Genomic DNA, 15,496 nt, shown 5'->3' with positions numbered 1-15,496 from the left:
GGTAATTCCAAGTGGCATGGTTTTCCTTGAATACCAGTGATGAGTGAGTCTGCATTCATGGATAATAACCAGTGATGGTTGTCCCCACTGTTGGTTTGACAACTGAATTATGATTGGTTTTCCCACTCTTATGTGTTATTTTCATACATATATTATTATTTTTCGAAATTTTATTATTATTTTATTTTTCGAGTTTTAAATTTATTATTAAGTATATATAAAGTTAATCCATGAGGTGATGATTAGTTGGTTTGAATGAGGCTTAGTACTAAATCTTATGTCTAAATTCATGGGGAGATGTTGAGGATGGTCATTTTGGGGGAATCAAACTAATATCCTAAGGGGTGTTTGCAATCCTCGTGATAGCATCTCACTCTGGGTAGATTATTCTTTTTCCATTTAATAGACAAATTAGGCTCAACATAAACTCAACCTAATTAATTAATTAATTAATATATATATATATATATATATATATATATATATATATATATATATATATATATATATATATATATAATTTAAATGTACATATTTTATATTTTATTATGTGCATAAAATTTTAAAATGGTTTATTATTATTATTATTTTAGAATTTATTATTATTATTATTACCTTTAATTTTATATTAATTTAATTTGTTTCACAATTATTATTAATTAATGGGCCTGGAGTATGTCGTAAAACTGTTTCTACTTGGCTAAGAGCTGGTCTTCCTATGACCTAAGGAAATAGGAAGACGGCATCTAGCAAGAGAGAAAGTGTGTCCACTTACGGATCACCAATGGGTTATTCCAAGTGGCCTAGTTTTCCTTAGATAATGATGATAAGTCAACCCACATTCGTGGATAACAATCAAAGATCACTGTCCTCACTACTAATTTGAAAATTTAATTATGATAATTTTTCCCACCCTGTACTCCCAGATGCGGGTGTTTGAATGGTATGATGGTACGAAGGTGGCGCTTCACATGGGCAGGTGTCAGCCCATGCACGCCACGAGGTACCTTGCAAAACGAGTGAGCTGGTCTCACACAAGGTTTTTAATGCGGTTCCTTTACTCCTCCATCCGCCTCTTGGTTAATTGTGCAATGGCACTTCAAAATCTATGTGCTCCCGCGGCCTCCTCGCATTCCTCTGCAGTCTCTTGGCATTCCTCTGCGGCCTCTTCGCATTCCTCTGTAGCCTCTTCGCACTCCTCTGCAGTGCTATTGGTAACTCAGGGTCAATCACTTTCAGTGCCCAATTCCGTCTCTGTTTCAAGCACGAGAGCGTTTCATAGGCATTGGGCTCAAGTTCAAAGGGCTCACATTCTGGTTAGTCATTCCCCTCTGTGTATCTACGCGCTTGTTAATCCTCTGTACATTGCAATGTCGAGAGAGCGTCCTAGGATGGGAAGCAGACGTGGAGGCTCCCGTGGACATGCCACCTCTCAGAGGTCTGCCCCCATCTCCCCCTCTTCCTCGATCGAGTTGGCACCTGAGCAAAACCGTCCTCATGCTACCAAAGCCGGAAGAGGCAGAGGACACGGGCGTGGTAGGATGGCTGAATGTGAGCATGCGGCGCATCCAATAGTTCGTTATTGTATCCCCTGCACTCTTGCCAATTCCACTTTCTTAGTTTCTGTTACTATAGAAAATTGTGAAAATCTCAGCGGCCAGGCAGCAGCACATCAGGCAACTCCGCCAGAACAATGGATGGCGCCTCCAATTGATACTCAACGCCCGGTCATGGGAAGCTCTTCCTTGGCGACTCAAGCTGCCCCTGCAGGTCCAAGCGAGCCAGCTCAGGGAGACCCAACCGGCTCGGTGGTCCTTCGCTCTGACTCGGAAGACTCTTTGCAATATGGGTGCAGGGTAGTGGAGAAACCCTACACTACAGATGATGACTGATCCTGTATGGCATTCTGCTCTCGGCAGCCTAAGAATTAGGCGCATTACTCTGTTTTTGAAACTCACAATTTTGCCTGTGTCAAGTCATAGTATGTGTCTATATGTCTCTATGTCGACTGTATGGGTTTGTATGTCTGAAAGTCCTTGTTTAGCGTTGCACAGCTGCGCAATGGTTGTATGTCTCAGCTTGTCCTTGTTTAGCAATGTTTCGGGTCTTAGGAGAAGACGCAATAGAAGGAAGTCCACCAATTTTTGGAATGTGTTCATCTGGGCTAATTGTCAACCTCATGGCAAGATTGTTGGAAATAATACTGAGAGGGGGGGGTGAATCAGTATTATCAGATTAATCAAACTTTTTAAATGCTCAGAAACATATACGCTACTTCAGTTAAGTGAACCAGCGTGTACACGCTACTGTGACGAAGTAAAACAGCGTATAAGAAGAAAACTCACAATTTAGTTAGCTTATTCTTCAATTAAGTGCATCAGGACATTATTCACCACATTAACAGTAAACATGTGCAGTATAACAGAACAGATAAAAAGCCACACACATGAACACCAAGATATAAGGTGGAAACCCAATGTGGGTGAAAACCACCTGCTGCAAGTTGTCTCTATCTTTCTTTAATATGAAACTTCAGTTTACAATCTTTTGTACTGGTGCAGCCTTATACCAGTACGCAGGCTACAACCTGCAGAAGGCTACAACCTTCTCTCGTTCTCCAAACTTCCTTGGAAGGGAGCTCCAACCCCCTTTGCTCTTGTACTAGCCAAGATACTAGTACGTAGGTGCTGACCTACAATCTTCCTTCTTTCAGATATCACTTTTCATACATTTTCAGACTTGGATATTCCTGAAGCACAACTTTACAATCTGAAGACCACAAATCATTCAATTTCCACAACAGATCATTGAAGCATAAAACAACCAAACTTTGAATCACTGAACCACTGAACCCTGTCAATCACCAGTTACCAGAACACAGAGCAGACTACAGAACTCTGCAATAACAGTCAGACCTCACTGTAAACCCAAAATCAAACTTCAAAAGATATACGCTACTTCAATGAGCAAAACCCGCGTATACACGCGCTTTTACCGAAGCCAAACTGCGTACAGATCTAAAAATAAACTTTCTCAATTTGCAGCTGTACCAGACATTAGTTAGATCCAAAACGTAACATTGCGACGATATGCAGATCTAGAAATACGCATAATCAACCATATCATGATAGTGCATTTCAAACCATTAGATCCCGATCTATCCTTAGATCTAGTCTTCCATCAACCGATGTGATCTCTCCTTGGCTTAGATCAAGCAACCCAGAACCTGCATATCAGATCTCTTTCTCTCTTAGATATTCAAGCCTTGTCGAAAGATGATTTTGCCTAATGATCTTCTTCTCCTTATATAGTCTTAGGCCTAGCTCAATACCAAGAGCCAAAACCATAGTAACACAATACCATCAACTTCAAAACTAGGGATCGACACGCCCGTCGAGACACAATGGTCCGAAATCATAGGCACAACTTCCAAGGACTAACCACCATGGACCAAAGGAACCTTTCCACATACACGCGCTTTTTATGAATCGAACTTGCGTGTACACGCGACTTGGGCTTAACAAAACGGCGTGTATGAGCTTCCTTGGCATGTTGTACTGAGATCTGTCTTCTGATTAAGTTGCCATCACCTGTACCAACCTCTGAGCACCTGTACCATCCTCTGAGTGAGTTGCCATCAAGGACAACACTTGAATCATAATGCCAACAATCTCCCCCTTTGGACTTGATGGCAACCATCACACCAAGTCACTAACCATCACACCAAGTCACTCTCCCCCTTTGACATCAAGGGAAAAGGGCTGTGCTCCCCCTGAGGACATGCTGATATCTCTGTTTGGCTGAGCTGACTTGTGCTCCCCCTGACCGAAGGCCAGATCTGCAAAAGATGTTCTTCAACAAGAACCAAGACTTATACACCATAAGGGACCTTCCTATCACCAAAAGACTCAATACATACATCCATACTCCCTACCAAGAGGGGACATAACAGAAACAACCAATTATATTACAGCATTCATCCCAGGCATAGTGGGGAAACCAACAAAGGCCGTTACATGACCTTGATACCATAAAAGAGATATGACAAGAGAGATACATGACATAGAGACAACAGATCTAGACCAAGACTTAGGAAAGGCACCAGCAGCATCTGATAAACATCTTGTTAGATCAGCAACCAGAATTTCTTTCTAAGCTCCTTCTCCTGAAACCAACAACCAAAACATCTGAATGCCAACAATGCTTTATGAGACTTTTAAGCTGCTCCCCCTGAACCTGTGCCTGTTGCACTCCCTGAAACTGTGCCTGAAGAATTCTGACATTCCCATTGTTGTTCAGAACTTCAGAGTTTTCCCTTGTTGTTCAGAACTTCATATACGCGTTTTATCCTGTATAAAACAGCGTATGTACGCGGATATTCTTTCTGCAACAAGCGTCCAGCATACACGCGACTTACCCATCATGAATCCGCGTGTATACGCTCATATCCCTTCCGTAACCTGCGTATACCAACTTTTCTGTAGAAAAAACAAACTTCAACAACAGGATGAAGCATCAACTACTCCCAGCTTTTGTCTGAGATATTCAAAAGTTTCCCTGGGCAGTGGTTTTGTGAGAATATCAGCAACTTGCTCCTTAGAAGGAACATACTCCAACTTGACCTTCTGCTCAAGCACTTGTTCCCGAAGAAAATGGTACTTGATTGGTATGTGCTTGGTCTTTGAGTGCATGACAGGATTCTTTGAAATGCTGATTGCACTTGTATTATCACATAAGATAGAGACAGGTGGAGTGCAAGTGATTTGAAAGTCCTGCAAGGTCTGCATCATCCAAAGAAGTTGTGTGCAACAAGATGCTGCAGCCACATATTCTGCTTCAGCTGTAGATAAGGCAATCGAACTTTGTTTCTTGCTGAACCAAGATACTAATCTGGAACCCATGAAGAAAGCACCTCCACTTGTGCTTTTCCTATCATCCACACTTCCAGCCCAATCTGCATCTGTGTAAGCATGAAGAGTGAGATCAGTATTTCTAGGATACCATAAGCCATAGTTTTGGGTCCCTTGAAGATATTTGAAGATTCTTTTGACTGCCTGAAGATGAGTTTCCTTTGGGTTGGCTTGAAATCTTCCAACCATTCCTACTGCATGTGTAATATCTGGTCGAGTACCTGTCAAATAAAGCAAACTCCCAATCATGGATCTATAAGTGGGTTGGTGAACTGCTGCTGATTCATCATTTGCACTGAGGCTGCATCCTGTAACCATGGGTGTACATACTGGCTTTGACTCTTCCATGCCATACTTCTTCAAGATCTGCTTGAGGTATTTGGTTTGAGACAAGAAGATACCTCCTTCATTTTGTTGGATTTGCAATCCAAGAAAATATGTCAATTCTCCAAGAAGTGACATTTCGAATTCTTTCTGCATAACCAAGGCAAAGTTTTGACTCATGGTCTCTTCATTGCTGCCAAAAATAATATCATCTACATAAACAACAAGAATTAGCAATTTGTTATTTTCAACTTTTATATAGAGATTGCTATCTGCTGATCCTTTTGAAAAGCCTTGTTGGTGAAGATATTTGTCCAACCGATAGTACCAAGCCCTTGGAGCTTGTTTGAGCCCATAGAGTGCCTTTTTCAATCTGCATACAAGGTTTGGATCATTTCCAAGAATGAACCCATCTGGCTGCTCAATATATACTTCTTCTTCTAAGTCTCCATTCAGGAAGGCTGATTTCACGTCCATTTGAAATACCTTGAAGTTTTGAAAGCTTGAGAGAGCAAGGAACATTCGGATGGCCTCTAGTCTTGCCACAGGAGCAAAGGTCTCTTCAAAATCTATTCCTTCTTGCTGTGCATACCCTTTACAAACAAGTCTGGCCTTGTTTCTAATTACTTCTCCATTTTCATTTAACTTATTCTTGAAGACCCATTTTGTTCCTATTACATTCTTATCTTTTGGTCTAGGAACTAATTCCCAAGTGTTGTTCCTTTCGATTTGCTCAAGTTCTTCATCCATTGCTTTGACCCAACATTCATCTTTGCATGCTTCTTTCACATTTTGTGGTTCAATGGAGGAGAGTAGAGCCAAGTAGCTTGAAGCTTCTGCAAGTGTCCTTCTTGTTTGTACTCCTGCTTCTTTCTGCCCCACAATCTGAGTTTCTGGATGATTCTTTTGGACATATCTGGATGGAGTCTTCTCTTCTATTCTTGTCTGCTCCTCTGGTTCTTCTTGAGATTCTTCTTCTTCTTGAGGTTCTTCTTCTTCATCATTTCACCTTTGAGAGTAACCTTCATCTTCTTCAATGTCTTCATGATGAATTTGCCTAGGAATATATCCCTTCTCATCAACCACTATATCAATACTGTCAACAATTCTGCCAAGTCTTTTATTGTAGCACTTGTATGCTTTGCTATGTGGAGAATAACCAAGAAGAATGCCCTCATCTGCTCTAGGTTCAAGTTTGCCAAGTTGCTCATCAGTATTCTTAATATAACATTTGCTCCCAAAGATTTTGAAATGCTTCACGGAAGGAGTTTTACCACTCCAAAGCTCATGAGGTGTTTGAGTGCTGTTTACTCGGACATTTGTTTTGTTAAGAATGATAACAGCAGCATGTGCAGCTTCACCCCAGAAGGTTGCAGGAGTACCTGATTCATCGAGCATAGCACGAGCCATTTGTTGGATAGTTCTGTTCATTCTTTCCACAACCCCATTTTGCTGAGGAGTTCTAGCTGTAGAGAATTCTCTTCTTATCCCATGTTCATCGCAGAAATCGAAAAATTCATTTGATGTGAACTCCCCACCTCTGTCAGATCTGAGGCACTTAATTTTGTGTCCTGATTCATTTTCAGCCAATGCTTTGAAGGATTTGAATTTTTCGAATGCTTCATCTTTGTGCTTCATAAGCCCTAACCAAACAAACCTTGAGAAATCATCAATGAATAATATCAGATATTCTTCTCCTCGAGGTGTCCTTTTCCTAAATGGACCACATACATCTGTATGGACTAGCTCAAGAGGCAAGCTAGCTGATCCTTCCTTTTCTGGAAAGTTAGTTCTGGTTTGCTTTCCAAACTGACAAGATTTGCATATAGTGTTGTCTGGAATTTTGATATCTGGAAGATCGCGAACTGCCTGATATTTGCATGCTTTTCTTATTTGTGAGAAGCTTAGATGTCCCAACCTTCGATGCCATAACCAGTGCTCTTCATCCTTGCTAAGATAGCATTGTTGTTGTCCTTCTTCAAATATGTACAGATTATTTGGAGTTCTTTTGCCTTTGAGAACTGTTTTACCTGTATCAAGATCACGAACAAGACATCCATTCGATCTGAAAATAACCTCGGTTTTTTGATCACACATCTGACTGACACTTAGAAGATTATGCTTCAATCCATCAACATACAAAACATTTCCAGCCTTGACCTTTTCTTTCAAAGGAGCAATACCTTTTCCTTTTATAGTTGCAGGAGTATCATTTCCAAAAGAAACTTTCTTTCCCTTTTCTAAAGTAGAATAAGATTCAAGTTTTTCTTTATCACCTGTCATATGTTTCGAACATCCACTGTCAATGTACCATAGATTTTCCTGTCCTTCTGCATAAAACGCTATCCCACATCTTTCTGTCTGAGGTTCTTTTATTCTCCATTTTTTGGTGCTCGTGGCTTGTTCCTTTTTCTCCTGAAACCTGCTCCTGCATTCAGATTCTTTATGACCAAAATTATTGCAAATAGAACATTCAACTTCATTTTCAAGAACCGAAAAGTTGTTATAGGTCCTCTTTGTAATCCCTGTCATACTTCTTTGTTTTTGAGCTTCCCTAGTCATGATTGTTTTATATGCAACACATTGAGCTGCTTTGTGACCAAAGTTATGGCAAGAAAAGCATTGTCCATTGAAGAAGCTTCTGCGGTTATTGAATCTACCAGCCAACTGATTGTAATTTCTATTTTCATCTATTCTTGTGCCAAACTGAGAAGATTTTACCTGTGGTTGGTTGTAGCTTTTGTTCACCCTTAAGAAGGATTGTCCCTGATAGTTTCTGTTTGTAATTCGTCCCTGCTTTACCTGATTATCTTCATTGTTCTTCTGCTCATTTCTTCTTGCTGCATCAAGATAACTCTTTGAGGTGGATGCTTGAGAGGTTTCTCCATTATAGCCCAAACCTGTCTTGTTTAGAGGAGACCGCTGCACATTGATAATCTCATCCAAAGTTTCAGATCCTTTGACAAACTTAAGATTAATAGCTTTTGTTTTCTCAATTTCTTTTCTGAGACCAACAATTTCACCTTCTAGTTTTTCAAGATGTTTTTCCTTTTCATCAATTTGAAATTGCAAAGTATCAATGATCACACTCTTTTCTTCTATGCATCTCTTGAGTCTAGTAATTTCATTATAGAGATTATCCACATCTACAGCATCCTCATAATCATCATCTTCAAATGCCATTAATAGCTTATATTTATTACCTTGTTCATCTTCATCACTGTTTGATAAGCCATCACTATCTTCATGGGTGTAGTAGCTTTTCTTATTTGCACTTTGTTTCTTATTCCATCTAGCAGGTTCTTTTCCTTTATCCTTATTAGGACATTTTGCAGCATAATGACCTACTCTTCCACAAGCAAAGCATTTGAAAGGTAGCTTACCTCTGAACCTTCCAGCACCCCTTTGAAGATTTCTGACAAAATTTGATTCTTCTTCCTCTTCTTCTGGAACATGGCTTGCTTCATAGTAATCTTCTTTTCTTGATGCCTTAAAAGCAGCTTCCCTTCTGTCTGATGGACCTCCCTTTCTCATTTCATAAGCAGTTAGAATTCCATGTAGCTGAGACATAGTGAGAACTTTGAGATTTTCCTTTTCTTCTATTGCAGATACTTTGGATTCAAACTTGGGGGATAATGATCTTAGAATCTTTTGAACTACTATAGTCTCTTTTATTTCTTCACCCAAATTTTTCATACAATTAACAATCTCATCTACCCGAAGAAAATAATTAGCCACACTTTCATCATTATACATCTTGAGGGTCTCATATTGAATCCTGAGAGTTTGAAGTTTAGCTTGCTTTACCTGTTCATCTCCTTCATAGCTAGTGATCATTTTGTCCCATATCTCTTTTGCTGATTTGAAGTGCATGACCTTCATGAATTCTATTTGAGATATACTTCCTAATAGAGTACTGACTGCTTTTGCATTTGTTTCATATGCCTTTTTCTCAGCTGGATCTGTAGGAGTAGCTGAAGGAAAAACATAGCCTATTTCTACAATGTCCCAAACTTCTGTACCAAGAGATTGAAGATATGCAGTAACTCTTACCTTCCAATAATTGAAATTTGTTCCATCAAAAACCGGTGGCCTGATTGATGCTTCTTTCTCGTAGTTGCTCATGATGAAAGATCTTCCTTCAAGCGATCAAGCTTCTCTGAAGGACCTGCTCTGATACCAATTGTTGGAAATAATACTGAGAGGGGGGGGTGAATCAGTATTATCAGATTAATCAAACTTTTTAAATGCTCAGAAACATATACGCTACTTCAGTTAAGTGAACCAGCGTGTACACGCTACTGTGACGAAGTAAAACAGCGTATAAGAAGAAAACTCACAATTTAGTTAGCTTATTCTTCAATTAAGTGCATCAGGACATTATTCACCACATTAACAGTAAACATGTGCAGTATAACAGAACAGATAAAAAGCCACACACATGAACACCAAGATATAAGGTGGAAACCCAATGTGGGTGAAAACCACCTGCTGCAAGTTGTCTCTATCTTTCTTTAATATGAAACTTCAGTTTACAATCTTTTGTACTGGTGCAGCCTTATACCAGTACGCAGGCTACAACCTGCAGAAGGCTACAACCTTCTCTCGTTCTCCAAACTTCCTTGGAAGGGAGCTCCAACCCCCTTTGCTCTTGTACTAGCCAAGATACTAGTACGTAGGTGCTGACCTACAATCTTCCTTCTTTCAGATATCACTTTTCATACATTTTCAGACTTGGATATTCCTGAAGCACAACTTTACAATCTGAAGACCACAAATCATTCAATTTCCACAACAGATCATTGAAGCATAAAACAACCAAACTTTGAATCACTGAACCACTGAACCCTGTCAATCACCAGTTACCAGAACACAGAGCAGACTACAGAACTCTGCAATAACAGTCAGACCTCACTGTAAACCCAAAATCAAACTTCAAAAGATATACGCTACTTCAATGAGCAAAACCCGCGTATACACGCGCTTTTACCGAAGCCAAACTGCGTACAGATCTAAAAATAAACTTTCTCAATTTGCAGCTGTACCAGACATTAGTTAGATCCAAAACGTAACATTGCGACGATATGCAGATCTAGAAATACGCATAATCAACCATATCATGATAGTGCATTTCAAACCATTAGATCCCGATCTATCCTTAGATCTAGTCTTCCATCAACCGATGTGATCTCTCCTTGGCTTAGATCAAGCAACCCAGAACCTGCATATCAGATCTCTTTCTCTCTTAGATATTCAAGCCTTGTCGAAAGATGATTTTGCCTAATGATCTTCTTCTCCTTATATAGTCTTAGGCCTAGCTCAATACCAAGAGCCAAAACCATAGTAACACAATACCATCAACTTCAAAACTAGGGATCGACACGCCCGTCGAGACACAATGGTCCGAAATCATAGGCACAACTTCCAAGGACTAACCACCATGGACCAAAGGAACCTTTCCACATACACGCGCTTTTTATGAATCGAACTTGCGTGTACACGCGACTTGGGCTTAACAAAACGGCGTGTATGAGCTTCCTTGGCATGCTGTACTGAGATCTGTCTTCTGATTAAGTTGCCATCACCTGTACCAACCTCTGAGCACCTGTACCATCCTCTGAGTGAGTTGCCATCAAGGACAACACTTGAATCATAATGCCAACAAAGATTTTCAAGGCCAAGGCCTTGCAGTAACTTTTTGAATCTTTTTGTATAATAATAGAAGTAGACATATTGAGAAAAAAACAAATTTTCCCACCCTGTAAAAAATATAGATTTACTTACACTTAACATATTGTGATATTTCATATACATCTATAATCTGTTATATCTTTTTATTATTTCTTGACTTACGCTTAACATATTGTGATATTTCATATACATCTATAATCTGTTATATCTTTTTATTATTTCTTGACGACGTCCATTTTAACCATAATTACCAAGTTCGGCCGTACCGGCAAAAAGAATTTGGAAATTCGTTGATTCTGTTTGGTACGACGAATAATTCGTCAGTTTCCAATTCGGTACAGGTTAGCGGCGAACGATTTTGGTCAAAGCTTTCTATCAGTTTATGTCCAACATCTACTGTGCTGCTCCTGTTGAGTTGACGAATAGTGTGGCTGTGTAAAACAATGAAGCTCGGGCTCTGTGTAACCATGGATACAAATCGCCCCTGAATAAAATCACACAAGAAATAAATTGAGTTTTTCAAATACATATTATAAAATAACGCAGCCTGTTGAAATTTTAGAATTGAAATTTTATAAAAATAATGCAACGATCTTTTAGCTTTAATGCTATTTTTTAAAGTTTTAATGCGAATAATTTTTTTAGTTTTTATAAAAAAATTATTTGGGTACTTTTTTAGAGGATTAATCAGAAAATTGGAGAAACATAAACAATAATTTTTATAAAAAACAAAATAAAAAATAATAATTCTTATATTATAAAAAAACAATTTCTATCACATTTCTCTATAAAATGTTAAATAGAGTTAGAAATTTGGTTAGAAAAATGATTATTTTAATTTTGGTTTGATTTTGGTATTTTATTACATATTACTTACAAATTGTTCTACGATAGAATATGGTATAATCTAAACTAAATTACTAATACTAAAATGTAAACTTTTTATTAAATAATTAATTTAATTAAAAATGTAAAATTTTTATTAAATAATTAATTTAATTAAAAATGAATCAATATTGTCATTGACATTAAATAATATAAAGAGCTCCGATACATATTTAGGAGGCATCATGTGACTCAATTGTTTTAAATGAGAGGTGAGTTAGTAATTTCTATATAATTGCAACTAAAAGAAATATAACTTCTATCTTAACAAAAAATATGAAATAATGAATTGGTTGCAAATTGGTACCTCTTTTATAAAAAAACAAAAAACCTAATTTCTATATTTGAAAAAATTATAAATGGAGAAATTTAAACAGATAACTAGTTAGTGATTTCTATATAATGACAAATTGCAAAAAAAAGATAACTTCTCTCTTAAAAATAATTATAAAATAGTAAATCTTTGCAAATTGGTAACTCTTATAAAAAAATAAAAATCATAACTTCTATATTGGAAAAAATTATAAACTGACAAATTTAAGTGTTAAATGGATAACTCCTATAAAAAAAATAGAAAAAAGATAAATCAATATTAGAAAAAATTATAAATCATATAAAATGGTAAACTTTCAAATCCATAACTTTTATACAAAAAAAGAATAGAAAACAGTAACTTTTATATTACAAGAAATTATAAAATGGCAAAATTCATTATTATAAAAGATATAAAATGGTAAGCTTACAAATCCACAACTTTTATACCAAAAAATAGAAAAACAGTAACTTCTATATTACAAAAAATTATAAAATGGCAAAATTGAGTTTACAATGGATAAGGCTTATGAAAAAAAAGGGATAAATCCAATATTAAAATAAAAATTAAGTATTTGTAATATGTATAATATCGAATTTTTCCCGTATTAAATTTTATAGGGTCAATTATTTCCATATCGAATCGAATTTGAATTCGAATTCGAATTCAAATTTAGTAACTATGATGTTAACCCAAATTTATTTTAATGAGTCTAGTGACTTACTCTTTTTGCGAATTATGTTATCGAGTTTGACTGAACTCACCCTATTTTATTTTAACGAGTTTAGTGACTCACTGTTTTCACAAATAACGTTATCGAGTTTGACTACAATTACCCATATTTATTTTAATGAGTCTAGAGACTTACTCTTTTCACGAATTAAGTTATTGAGTTTGACTGCAATTTCAAAGAGATGATTAAGATGTGCATGGGAAGATCAACCCACTTTAGTATAGTCGTTATTCCCTTATCAAAAATATAGTGATAGTGCTTTCCAACTATATGTATCTAGTCTTGGCCATTGTTCCACTAAAGCTATATTGCCTCCCGTTGTTTGATAAAAAACCAAAAGTTTAATAATGCTTTCCAACTAGATATATCTGCTCTTGGGCATTGTTCCACTAAAGCTATATCGCCTCCCATTGTTCGATGAAAAACCAAAAGTTTTAATGAATATTAATTTTAATAAAGAACACTTAGCACAATTTAGATTAATCAACATCAATCACTAGTTCAAGTCTAAGTCTACTGATCATCAATACATTCCTCTATTATAAATTGTTCGAGCCAAGTAGTGTCCTATCAAGCTAAGTTGTAGACCATAGAAGGTTTGAGAGCTCAATTTACTTAGTTGTGCTTTAAAATGGGTCTATTGGGTTCTATTGTTTTCATTGGTGGGAAATAATTAAAATTATGTTATGTATTTAGAAAGTGTAATATTTATGAAAATAATTAAAATTGTGTTATGTATTAAAAAAGTGTAACATTTATGAAAATAATTAAAATTGTGTTTTGTATTAAAAAAGTACAACTTTTACATTTTCGAATGGAATTTGTCTCGTACTTTTTCTAGTTATCACAATTTTTTTTCGAAGTTGTAATATGTTTCACAATCATGGATTTCATTGTGATGCAACCCTACCAAATGCAATCTCACTCAATTCAACATAGAAAATGGCAGCCATAGCACAATGCAATGAATCAAGTGTTGCCTGGTTTACTTAGTACTAATAACACAAAACTAAATTGATCCATTTCCTCTTTCTAAAACCACACATTATGTCTCCTTTATATAAAGGATCTTATAGAAGATTAAGGGAAGGTTTGACACTTTAGGAATAGCTTGTTATTTCACTCTTGATGTTCATTCTCAACAAAGATTTCCTTGTAACTTAATGGAGCTAACAAACAAATAATGTTACTATTTTCCGCATAATAATTTCTCTTGCTTTAGTTTGTCCAAACCATATTATAGTTTGTTAACCCTTTCATAATATATCCCTTAATCCCTTCATGGATGATCAAATCATAGAGAAATCAACATTAATTTAGATTATAGAAGGTTAGATTAAATTCACAACTAATTATGAGCTTTTCCTTACCAAGTAGGCAAGTAAAGCCTAGGTTGTCTTCCATTTGATTACCATCAAATTGGGTCTTAAACCTTGATACTTACTTAAAATGATTTTATTGTTTGATTTTATTTGCAAATATGCTTCCTTATTTATGTACATCAATAAAATCATTAAAAGAAAAAACAAATAATAAATCTATTTTTTTTCTTTATTAATCTCTAATTAATTTATTTGTTAATAGTTTTACCTAAATTAAACCCACATAAAATCAATTCCCAACTGTTGTAATAATTATAAATATTTTTTTAAAATTAATAATAAATAACACTAGCTACCTTCTTTATATGAACTCAAGTTTCCCCATTTATAATTAAAATTCAAAAATAGATTTGAAGTTATATCTAGTTACTTTTCATGATCTATGTAAAATGCACGTGATGCTACTCATGTCCTATAACATCAAATAAATTAATAATGGATGACTAACCAATTTATAATTTAGCATATTTAACTTCTAGATAAGGTGATAGAGACACACCAAATGGGAGGGTGCATGGTAATTATCCTACCAAGCACTCCTAGATGAAGAGGTGGCTAAGCACCCTCCCCAATGATAATAGTAGACATTAACAACTTTGCATCATGTATTGCACAACATTTCACCAACTCAACATTCAATCAGTGTATAACTTATAGCAATTTGATTGCAAATATTGGGTGGATATTATGGGAAGTTTTCTGATGCCATTGTTAGGCATTTTCTTAGCTTATCCTCCCACGAAAGGAAATCATGAACTGTAGGAGAGGATTTTAGTCACTGAAGCTATTTGAAATCTACATGAGGCAATTGTTTACTCAGGGTGTTGGGCATTGAAGGTTCAACCATTATTATTATTCATGGGCATCTCCTATCCACTTATGTCAAAGCAACGAGTGGTGGCCTCCCAAGATTTTTCATTGATCCTTTCAAACATTAAACTAGAGTCTTGCATGTTGTTTCTTTACCTTTTGGTGCTCTTGCTCAATGTATCCTTCAAATGTCATTGGATTTGTTTCCAGTTCCATTCATTGGTGTGTTTTTCTAGTACTTGGCTTGCTCCAGTTAGTAGTTACTGGATTATCCCTCCTTTATTGATTTTCCTCTCTTGTACCAACCTGATCACTTTTCATCTTTCTCTGTATATTTATTGCTTTCTTGGAAGTTCTCAAAGCATGGACTTATCTTCACCATTGCTTACCCTCAAGTTTGTGCACCCCTTACGCCTTACTTCCACCTCTAGAGTGAATTTTTATCTCT

Source organism: Pinus tabuliformis, chromosome J (genome assembly GCF_031772625.1).
Source record: "Pinus tabuliformis cultivar Carrire ecotype Pingquan chromosome J, CPIR1, whole genome shotgun sequence".
In the NCBI taxonomy this organism is placed as follows: Eukaryota; Viridiplantae; Streptophyta; class Pinopsida; order Pinales; family Pinaceae; genus Pinus; species Pinus tabuliformis.
This window is presented reverse-complemented; position numbering follows the sequence as displayed.